This window comes from Chlorocebus sabaeus, chromosome 7 (assembly GCF_047675955.1).
Source record: "Chlorocebus sabaeus isolate Y175 chromosome 7, mChlSab1.0.hap1, whole genome shotgun sequence".
NCBI classification, from domain to species: Eukaryota; Metazoa; Chordata; class Mammalia; order Primates; family Cercopithecidae; genus Chlorocebus; species Chlorocebus sabaeus.
The window spans coordinates 24,571,209-24,581,970 of NC_132910.1; the positions used below are offsets into that span (position 1 = coordinate 24,571,209).

The following is a 10,762-nucleotide window of genomic DNA, read 5'->3' on the forward strand; positions in this document are numbered from 1 at the left end:
GCCTGTTTAGCCTCCAAAAAAACACATTCTCAATCTGATTACAATAGCAACAACTTTTAACTTTTTGTAAGACTTTAAGTAATACTTAAAAAACTGTGGGCTGGGCGTGGTGGCTCACGCCTGTAATCCCAGCACTTTGAGAGGCTAAGGCGGGCAGATCACCTGAGGTCAGGAGTTCGAGACCTGCCTGACCAATATGGCAAAACCCTGTCTCTACTAAAAATACAAAAAATTAGCTGGGAGTGGTGGTGCGTGCCTATAATCGCAGCTACTCAGGAGGCTGAGGCAGGAGAATCGCTTGAACCTGGAAGGCAGAGGTTACAGTGAGCCGAGATCATTCCATTGCACTCCAGCCTGGGTAAGAAGAGTGAAACCCCCTCTCAAAACAAAACAAAACAAACAAAAAACCAACAAAAAAACCTGTGGCATTATTATTACTATTTTACAAAAGATTACTTATTTGAATACATGAATTTTAAAAAATTCTCTTGCAGATCCTTAGAAGGGGTAGACATTATCTGGATAAGCTTATTGCACTGCACAATTTCCTAACAGATAATTACTATATACATTTTTTGGTTAATTAAAGCTAATATTTCTAAATAACTCCAAGTCTTTCTTTTGAATAGTCTGTGGTAGTTTTCAACTTATTTTCTTCTTGTTATTACTTTCTTTTTAAACTTGTTGCTTTTCTCTCCAATTCTAATTTCCATTAAGCTTGTGCAAATGAATTAGGTCCTTTAAATATTGCTGCTAATAAGGCACTTTTCAAATGAACATTCTAGTTCTCTTTGAATGGTTAGCTACTGATTCAAAGCCAATAATGTTAAAATAACTTTAATTAATGCAGTCTTTAACTTTGCCTAACAACAATGTGACACGAGAGAGAAACTGATGCTCCCAGGTTTTACATCAGACAACAGGCTCAGAGAGGTTAAGAAACTGTTCAAATTGCAGAGCAATTTAGAGCAGAAGAGAGATTAGAATTCAACTTCTCTTACTCCCTAGTAAACTGCTTTTGTATACCCAACATAATTTTCTCGTCATTTAAATAGTGTTCCAGAGCGTTCCCACATACTCCAGAGAGGAATAAAGATTTACATATTCCAAAGTGTTAGGTCTCTCTGTCAAAACGTATTTGCATCATTTGTCTTTCAAATCCTTCATAAAATGTGTTTAGGAGAAACAATATTGCTTTAACTTTGTAAAAAGCCATCTGGAACTCTTGGTATACAGTTGTGTAACTAAGTAAACATTGGAAATAATTTGTAATTTGAGACCACCAAGTGGAAGAAAAATCAGAAAATTACATTAAGAAAATCTGTAGGATATATTTTTGTTTTTTTTAAAAACACTATTTCTCTATAGGATTGCTATAGCTACATTATAGAATATCTGGTAACTTCAAGGGGGAAAATTTTTGGTTCAGTTTTACAAATGTTATCACATTACAATTTTTTTTCTAGTTTATACTCAGAACCCATTATATCTATTTTTTAAAAGTATAATTATATATACAGTGAATATATAATTTCTATTCTGATTTTTTACTTACTATGATAACTATATTTTCAAATAGAAAATTCAAAAGAAAAAGTTAAATTTTGAAATACTTTTTAAAATAATAAAAATGTGAGTCAATTATAAATCTATCACTAAATAATGACAGTTTTAAATGTGAAAGACTTCAGTTTTTGAACTAAAGTACGAAAATAATTATAATATTTACTTTTCCAAATGAAAAAAGTTTTTTTTAATGCAAAGCATTTAACAATGAAAACCATGGATCTTTAAATTTTTTCTATGTGTATGTTTTAAAGACAAGGTCTTACTCCGTCACCTAGGCTGGAATGTAGTGGCTGGTCATAGTTCACTGAAGCCTCCAACTCCTGGGCTTAAGCAATCCTTTTGCCTCAAACTCCCAAGTAGCTGGGACCTACATAATGGGACAAAATATTCACAAACTATACATGCAACAAAGGTCTAATATCCAGAATCTAGAAGGAGCTTAATTCAACAAGCACAAGAAGACACAAACAGACATTTCTCAAAAGAAGACATGCAAGTGGCCAACAAATGTATGAGAAAATACTCAACATCACTAATCACCAGAGACATGCAAATCAAAACCACAATGAAATACCATCTCACACCAGTCAAAATAGCTATTATTAAAAAGTCAAAAAATAACAGATACTGCTGAGACTGCAGAGAAAAGGGAATGTTTATACACTGTTGGTGGGAATGTCAATCAGTTCAGCCACTGTGGAAAACAGTTTGGAGATTTCTGATAGAACTAGAAATTGAACTACCATTTGACCCAGCAATCTCATTACTGGTTATATTCTCAAAGAAAAACAAATTATTCTACCAAAAAGACACATGCATTCATATGTTCATCACAGCACTATTTACAATAGCAAAGAGATAGAATCAACCTAGGTGTCCATCAATGGTGGATTGGAAAAAGAAAATGTACATATACACCATGCAATACTATGCAGCCATGGAAAAGGACAAAATTATGTCTTTTGCAGGAACATGGATGCAGCCGGAGGCCACTATCCTAAATGAATTAATGTAGGGACAGAAAACCAAATAGTACATATTCTCAGTTATAAATAGGAGCTAAACATTGGGTACTCATGGACATAAAGATGGCAACAATAGACACTGGAGACTACTAGAGGGGGGAATAAGAGAAAAGAGCAAGGGGCTGAAAAACTACCTATGGTAGCTTTGGGATTAATCATACTCTAAACCTCAGCATTATGCAATATACTCAGGTAACAAACCTGCACAGTTACCCCCTGAATCTAAACTAAAACTGGAAATTATTTTTTAAAAAGTCCAACAGAAGAAGGTGAGTTATAGATGAAACAATTATATGCATCTGTATGATGCACATTTAAAAAATTTTCTCTACTATTGTGTAGTTTTGCAATTTTTAAATAAAAAGTAGAAAAAAAAATCGATGCCACTTCCAACTACCAAAAAGGATTTCTTATAATAATCTTGAAATCTAGTCTCAGTGGAGAAAGAAAAAGAATTTCCAAATTGTGTAGCTCCCATTAATATACGAAGAATCAGGTCTGGGAGCTTAGGTTGTTGCAGTTCTTCCCAGTTTGAAATGGTACTGCCTCTAACGATGATGGCTAGGCCATGAAGTTTGCTATTCTAGGAGAAAGGAGGGATTGGAAGAAAGAGGAAAGCCTGAATCTGCCTGTTCTGTCCCCAGGTGAATGATAAGGAGAGATAGTAAGAAAGCAATGAGATATACATGTCTTGACTGCTTCTCTTCATGCTGAAATCCTGGGAGAAAGAAGTGCTAAATCAGTTGAGGGCATGGGAACATTTATTCTGGTGAGTGGATGTTGAGGGCAGAGGATGTTTGCCCCATTCCTTTGGTGTGCTGGGTGTTCATCACTTTGCAGGGAGACATGTATGGAGCAGCCCCAACAGAATAAATGGGTGCAGCAATGTGAATGTGCAGAGACAGGATGTCTTTCACGCTCCTGATCATTATTCTCCAAAATCGGTCTGACAGAGAGTAAATTGTCTGACATGGGTCCTTGCCAACCACTTGTCAGGAGCAGTACGCATCTGAAGACAAGGACTAGTGCAGACCTACCACTTTCCAGAGTGCCATGAGAGCGCATGAGCCCTCGCCATCCATGTAGCTTCATGCCACTCAGCAAAAGTTTCTAGAGGTGGGAGTGACTTGAAAATAAAACAAAAAAGATTGAGTTTTCACACTCTTAAGAGTCTGAGAGATAAAGATACCACAATTCAAAAATTAAAATTTTATCCCTTTTGCTGCTACTCAGTGGGGAGAGAATGCGTGACCATTTATGGTAAACAAAAAACTAAACTTTTATTTTGCATCTGACTGTGGTTAGAATAAATGTTTAATGCCACTAAAGTAATATTCTGCCTTAATGCATTTGTGTTGCTGTAAAGGAAACCCTGAGACTGGGTGATTTATAAAGCAAAAAGGTTTACTTAGTTTATGACTCTGCTGGCTCTAAGGTTGGGCATCTGGTGAAAATCTCAGGCTGCTACTATTCATGGCAGAAGGTGAAGGGGAGAGATCACATGGTGAGAGAGAAAGCAAGGGGTGTGGGGAGGTGCCAAGCTATTTTAAACAACCAACTCTTGGGAACTAACAGAACAAGAACTTACTCATTACTTCAAGAATGGCATCAAGTCATTCAGAAGTGATCTGCCCTCCTGACCGGAACGTCTCTTATTGGGTCCCACCTCCAACACAGGAGACCATATTCCAACATAAGGTTTGGAGGAGAAAACATCCAACTGTACCATGTACATACTCAGCAATTATTCCAAATAATTCAAAATGATTTACCAAACAAGTAAGCCATTCTCTAATCCAGACCTCTGGGAATGCATTCTAACTTCCCAGAAATTCTTGTTCTTCCAAAATTGTTCATGTTCAAGTATATTTATGTGTGAGAGAGACTGTTATTTACTCACCAATAACCATTCTCCGTTCTTCCTTTAATCATCGACTCCATAGTTTTATCTAGGCACATCTGGTGAATGATTGCATTTCTAGGCTCCCTTGGATCTAGGTTTGGCTATGTGACTGTGTTCTACTCAATGGGATGAGTAAAAATAATGCGTGCCTTTTCTGGGTTATTTCTTTAAAACGAATGGTCTTGGCTGGGTGCGGTGGCTCATGTCTGTAATCCCAGCATTTTGGGAGGCCGAGGAGGGTGGATCACGAGGTCAAGATCGAGACCATCCTGGCCAACATGGTGAAACCCTGTCTCTATGAAAAATACAAAAATTAGCTGGGTGTGGTGGCGTGCACCTGTAGTTCCAGCCACTCAGGAGGCTGAGACAGGAGAATCCGTTGAACTTGGGAGGCAGAGGTTGCAGTGACCTGAGATCACGCCACCGCACTCCAGCCTGGGCGACATAACAGACGCCATCTCAAAAAAAAAAAAAAAAAAAAAAAATCAAAAGGAATGGACCTATTTTTTTTCTCCTGGAATTTTCCCCTCTTTTCACTAGCGAGGGGATGGAGAGAGTGGAACAACTATTTTGAGTCTAGAGATAGGTATTATCATGTCAAGGATAGCTGCCCTATCAGTCTCAGACTGCTTATATCTGAATGTAATATTAGAGGAAAATACGTTTGAATCTTATTTAAGCTACTGTATTTTGAAGTCTTTTTCTGACAGAGGATTAGTACTGTAAATAATATACATAAATATATTTACAAAAAACAAAAGCAGAAGCACTCTATAGTACTATCTTCTATCTTATTTTCTCTCTCTCTTTTTTTTTTTAACAAAACAGTCTCACTCTGTTGCCCAGGCTGGAGTACAGTGGTGTGATCGTAGCTCACAGCCTCAACTCCTGCGCTCAAGCAATCCTCCTGCCTCAGTCTCCTGAGTAGCTGGGGCTACAGGTGCGTGCCACCATGCCTGACTAACTTTCTAATTTTTTTGTAGATATAGAGTCTTGCTATGTTGCCAGGATTGGTTTTGAACTCCTGGCCTCAAGCAATCTTCCTGCCTCAAACTCCTAAACTTCTTGGATTACAGACGTGAGCCACTGTGCCCAGCTTGTTTTTGCTTGTTTTTTTTTACCATTAATTTCAGTTACTAAGTAGATAGTTTTTTAAATCAATAATATGCTTTAACATCTTTTTCTGGATTTCTTTTTTATACTTATTCTACCTGGTGTCTCCAGAAAATTCTCCACATTCCATTTATTATTTCAACAAATGTTTATTGGGAGCCTATTATGTTCTCTGCCTCCAGTACCAGCTCTGACAGCACATGGGCAGACTGGCGACTAATGTCCCCAGAAGCAATCTCTTCAACTAGTGAGAGATGGGGTTGGCGATAGTTCTTAAGTGTCTCCAGTGGTGTGAAGTCTCAGGTGCCTACAGTAATGACCCACTCATCAGCACACTCTTAATTTCTTCTCTTCCTTGCCTCATTTTCCTATTTCCTTACTCTGCTTTCAGGGATTGCCTTCCAAGTAGACTCTTTCTACCTAATTCTGGTTTTGGAGTTGGTTTTGGAAGAAACCAAACCAAGACAATAGTCAAGGAAGTTTGTATCTCTGTGAGAGTCTTTTGAATAGAAACCTAAATCTTGTGAGGCAGGAAGCCTCAGGAATATTTGAAGGAGGAGAAACTAGCAAATCCAAAGGACTTGAGGTGGGAACATGCTTGGCAATTTTAAAGAATATTAAGAAGGTCATGTGGCAGGAGTGGGGCATGTGAAGGCAGAGAGTTAGGAGATGCCTTCAGAGAGCTAGGCTGTGGCTGATCCTTGTGGGTGATGATAGAGATTTAGGATTTTATTCTCAGTGTCATGGGAAAACATTGGATGGTTGAGCTGGGCATTAATGTAATATGATTTAAGTTTTAAAGTATTCTGGAAATTAAGTGTAGCATATTGAGCATACACAATTTTCTTTTGCACAATAAACATATAAAGACACAGATAACTAGAAGAGAAGTCACAACACGGAAGAAATATTCAACAAAGTTTTGAAATCTAGAAATATAGAAAAGACCTAACAGATTTAACAGACTAGAGAAAGTTGAAACCTAAGAGAAGTAGGGGAGAGAGGCTGTTATAGGTTGAATTGTGTCCCCTAAAAGAAGATGTGTTGTGGTCCCAACCTCTGCTATCTCAGAACATGACATTATTTAGAAACAAGAGTCTTTGCAGATTTAGTCATGTTAACATGAAGTAATTAGGTGGGTCTTAATCCAATATAACTGATGTATTCATGGAAGGAAGAAATTTGGATACAGAGACAGACATGCACCAAGAGAAGATGATGTGAAGAAACACAGCAAGAACACTATGTGAAAATGGAGGACTGGAATGAAGCATCTACAAGCCAGGAAATGTCTGAGGCTACCAGAAGCCAGGAAAGAGGCCTGGAACAGATCCTGCACTAGAGCCTTTAAAGAGAGCATGGTCCTGCTGACATGTTGATTTTGGACTTCTGGCCTCCAGAGCTGTGAGAATAAATTTGAGTTGTTTTAAGCCATCCAGTTTCTGGTATCTTATTATGGCAGCCCTAGCAAACTAATATAGACTCCAGTAAAAATTCAACTCATATATGCCATGGAATTTAGTATAACATCAGAAATGGGAGAAACTGGTAACTTTATAGGTGAATATGAAAGATGATAGGGATAACGGAAGGATTAAGTGATAATAAAAGAGCAGTTAGCTCTTCAGATCTCTGTTCGATTCTGTGCCTTTAGGTGATGACCCTTCCCTTACTACAGCAGGAAACAAGATTTATTCAATAAAGTTGTTGAACCAGAAAAATCTCTGGACTCAGGAGGAAGAAAAATGAGACACCATATTGAAAATAGGGAAAATAAATAATGACAGTATTTTAAATAGTGAGATGTCAGTTCACTTTTCTCCACTGATCTCCAGAACATTGGCTACCAGACTTACATATATCTAAGCAGCCAATCAGGGAAACTTATTTTCTGAGGAAACCAGTGGAACTTTGTAAAAAATAATAAAATATCTGAAATCTACTCATCTTGCAGCAAAGCCCACAGCCAATAAGTTTCACACAGCTTACACATTTTTCAAATAATATTTACTGTCTTATTTTTAAGTATGTATGCAAAACCAAGGACCACTAGACATTAGAGAGGAGTCCTTTATGCCAGAGATGGAGAACAAAACAACATAGAAACAAAATTCAAAAGAAACAGAAAATGCCAGTAGCAGAAGAAAACAAAACCAAAACAAAAATTTACGTTAATCTTAAATATCACAGAAGAATCTATGAATCAGAAACAGGAGGCTTTACAAACATGAATCGTTACCTAAGAAATAAAGAATAAACCAAAAATATGACAGAAGGAAAATTTTGACAGAATTTGAGCTGGAAGATAAGGAAATTGCCCAGGAAGTAGAACAAAAATACAAAGACGTAGAAAATAGGAGGGTAATGGGAGGAAAATTTTAAGAAAACTAGAGAATTTGTATAAGAGCTTTAATATCCAGAATATAGGATTTGCAGGAAGAGAAAAAGAAAAGGAAGGAATTACCAATGAAGCAATCAAGAAAGTTTCTTAGTGTGGAAGGACATTTAATTACTCTTTGAAAAAGACCAATTTTGGATTCAGTACAATGATTGAAAAAGTCCCATAGTAAGGTACTTGATAACATTCTAGTATGCTGATGACAGAGATTCAAAAGCTGCTAGCAGGAGTAGCTACATAATTTGTTCTTTCCAGTACAAAATCAAAATATGGAGGCTGCATGTTCAAAAGTGATTAAGAACTTGAAACCGGAAATAACAGAGCTCTAAACCAAGCATGGGCCCGTTATGGATGCAGAGCCCTCTGCTGTTGCACAGGTCACACAATCATGAAGTGACCCAGGCCCCCAGGGAGAAAAAGTATCTAGAAATCAGGATATTTCTCCCTTTCCCATCGCTCTAAGCTGTGATTCTTACTTTACTCAGTATATAGAAACAAACAGAAGAGGTACTTCCTCATCTTTCCAACCCCAAAATTACCAGCTCCCTGCCCTTATTTCTGCAATCTGGTTTCTTTCCTTAAATGATTGAACTGTCCTGGTTTCTGTCTAAACTCTATTCTTCAGTTTGTATGTGGGAATCCCATATCCTCTAGCCTATTCAAGATTTTTCTCCTTCATTTAGCCTTTTTCCTGCATCATCAATTTTTGTTTTTCTTTTTGGATTGTTTCCATCAGAATATAAATATCACCACCATCTTTGAAAGTACTCACTTTGTCCAAGACCCCTTTCTCTGTTTCCCTTTATAATAAAATTTATTAAAAGAGCCGTCTTATTCATTCATTCATTCATTCATGTAGAGCAAGGGGGTCTTGCTGTGTTGCCCAGGCTGGTCTCAGATTCCAGGCCTCAAGCAGTTCTCCTTACCTTAGCTTCCCTAATAGCTGGGACTGCAGGTATGCACGACCACAAAAAAGAGTCGTCTTTACCCACCTCCACTTCGTCTTCTTTGCCATTCTGTCCTCAATGCTTTAGTCAGGCTGAAACATGTATCACTCCACTGAAACTACTATTGTCAAGGCCAACAGTGACCCCCCCATCTAATCAAAACCAATGATCAAATCTGAGGACTTATTTTCCTCAAACTTTCATGAGAATTTGAGATTATTGATTATTCCTTTATCCTGAGTTTTTTAAACAGGACACCACATGCTTCTGGTTTTCCTTTGACTTCACTGCTCCTCTGTTTCCCTTGCTGACCCCTCCCTTATACCAGAGCTTGGATTATTGGTGTAATCCAGAGCCCAGTCCTTAGTCTTCTTTGTTCTCTCTACTTTCTCCATCTAATCAATTAACTTTACCTCATGGTATAATCCGCATCAATACATTGCCGTTTCTTATACTTAGGCCTTTAGCTCCAGATACTCCCTTGAGTTTAAATCTATATATTCAAATGCCTATTTGGAGTCTACTTGAATGTCTAATAGGTAACTCAGATATAACATATACAAAATACAACCCAATTTTCTCTTAGAAATCTCCAGTCTTACCAATCCAATCAAATGACTCCATCATTGACACAGTTGCTTCAGTCAAAACTCTAGTAGTTATCCTTGATTCCGCTCTTTCCCTCATATGCCACATCAAATTAACCACCACCTATTAGGTCATATTCGTTCCAATTCCCAAATATATCCTGATTGCTGATTTCCCACCACTCCTGTCATGACCCTGGACTCTCCCAGTACCATTGCAATAGCTCCCTAACTCTCCCTTCTTCCTTCCTGTGTTGCCTCATTACTATCCATTCCACATAATGACCAGAACAATCTTCAGAAAGCCCTATAGTATAAGGAGTGGGTTTATTATCCCCTTTTACAGATAAGACAACTGGAGCTGAAAATACTTAGGAAACGTATCCAATATTAGACAGCTAGTAGATAGTAATATAAAATTTAAATCTAGATGACTTCCTAGAGTGCCCTTTCCCCTCCTGTGTTTTGACATTCTTTAATCTTTCTGTCTGCAGTGCCTATCTCTGCACACTGAGTAGCACCTGACACACAATATGCACTTAATAAATTGTTGAATTAATTAGTGACTAACACTTGGCCATAGGTGCTATTCAAAAACCATATTCAATAAATGGTTTTTATGTGAGTGTCTTAGAATATATACTCCGTAGAAGGTAAGATTTTAGAGGAACCATTTTATTATACATCTCATTCGCAATGAACTTTTTTTTGGACTCAGAGTCTCACTCCATCACCAGGCTGGAGTGGAGTAGTGCACTCTTGGCTTACTACAACCTCCGCCTCTCAGGTTCAAGTGATTCTCCTGCCTCAGCCTCCCGAGTAGCTGGGATTACAGCTGTGTGCTGTCATGCCCAGCTAATTTTTGTATTTTTAGTAAAGGCTGGGTTTTGCTATGTTGGTCAGGCTGGTCTCAAACTCCTGACTTCAAGTGATCCACCCGCCTTGGTCTCCTAAAGTGCTGGCATTATAGGAATGAGCCACTGTGCCTGACTCCATATTGAACCTTGAATTTGCTATTATATTGGGAACAGGCCCTCAAATCTGGCCATAAACTGGCCCCAAAACTGGCCATAAGCAAAATCTGTGCAGCACTGTGACATGTTCGTGATGGCCATGACACCCACACTGAAGGTTGTGGGTTTACTGGAATGAGGGCAAGGAAGACCTGGTCCACCCAGGGCGGGAAACAGCTTAAAGGCATTCCTGAACCACAAACAATA

The 10,762-nt window shown here is 38.1% G+C and overlaps 1 long non-coding RNA gene across 1 annotated transcript; it reads left to right on the plus strand.

The window, feature by feature from the left end:
• Positions 1-1,737: 1,737 nt before the first annotated feature.
• Positions 1,738-7,044, plus strand: LOC140711993 (uncharacterized). Its single transcript, XR_012093363.1, has 2 exons — positions 1,738-3,363; positions 5,326-7,044. It is a non-coding gene; the product is annotated as an uncharacterized lncRNA (long non-coding RNA).
• The last annotated feature ends 3,718 nt before the right edge of the window (positions 7,045-10,762 follow it).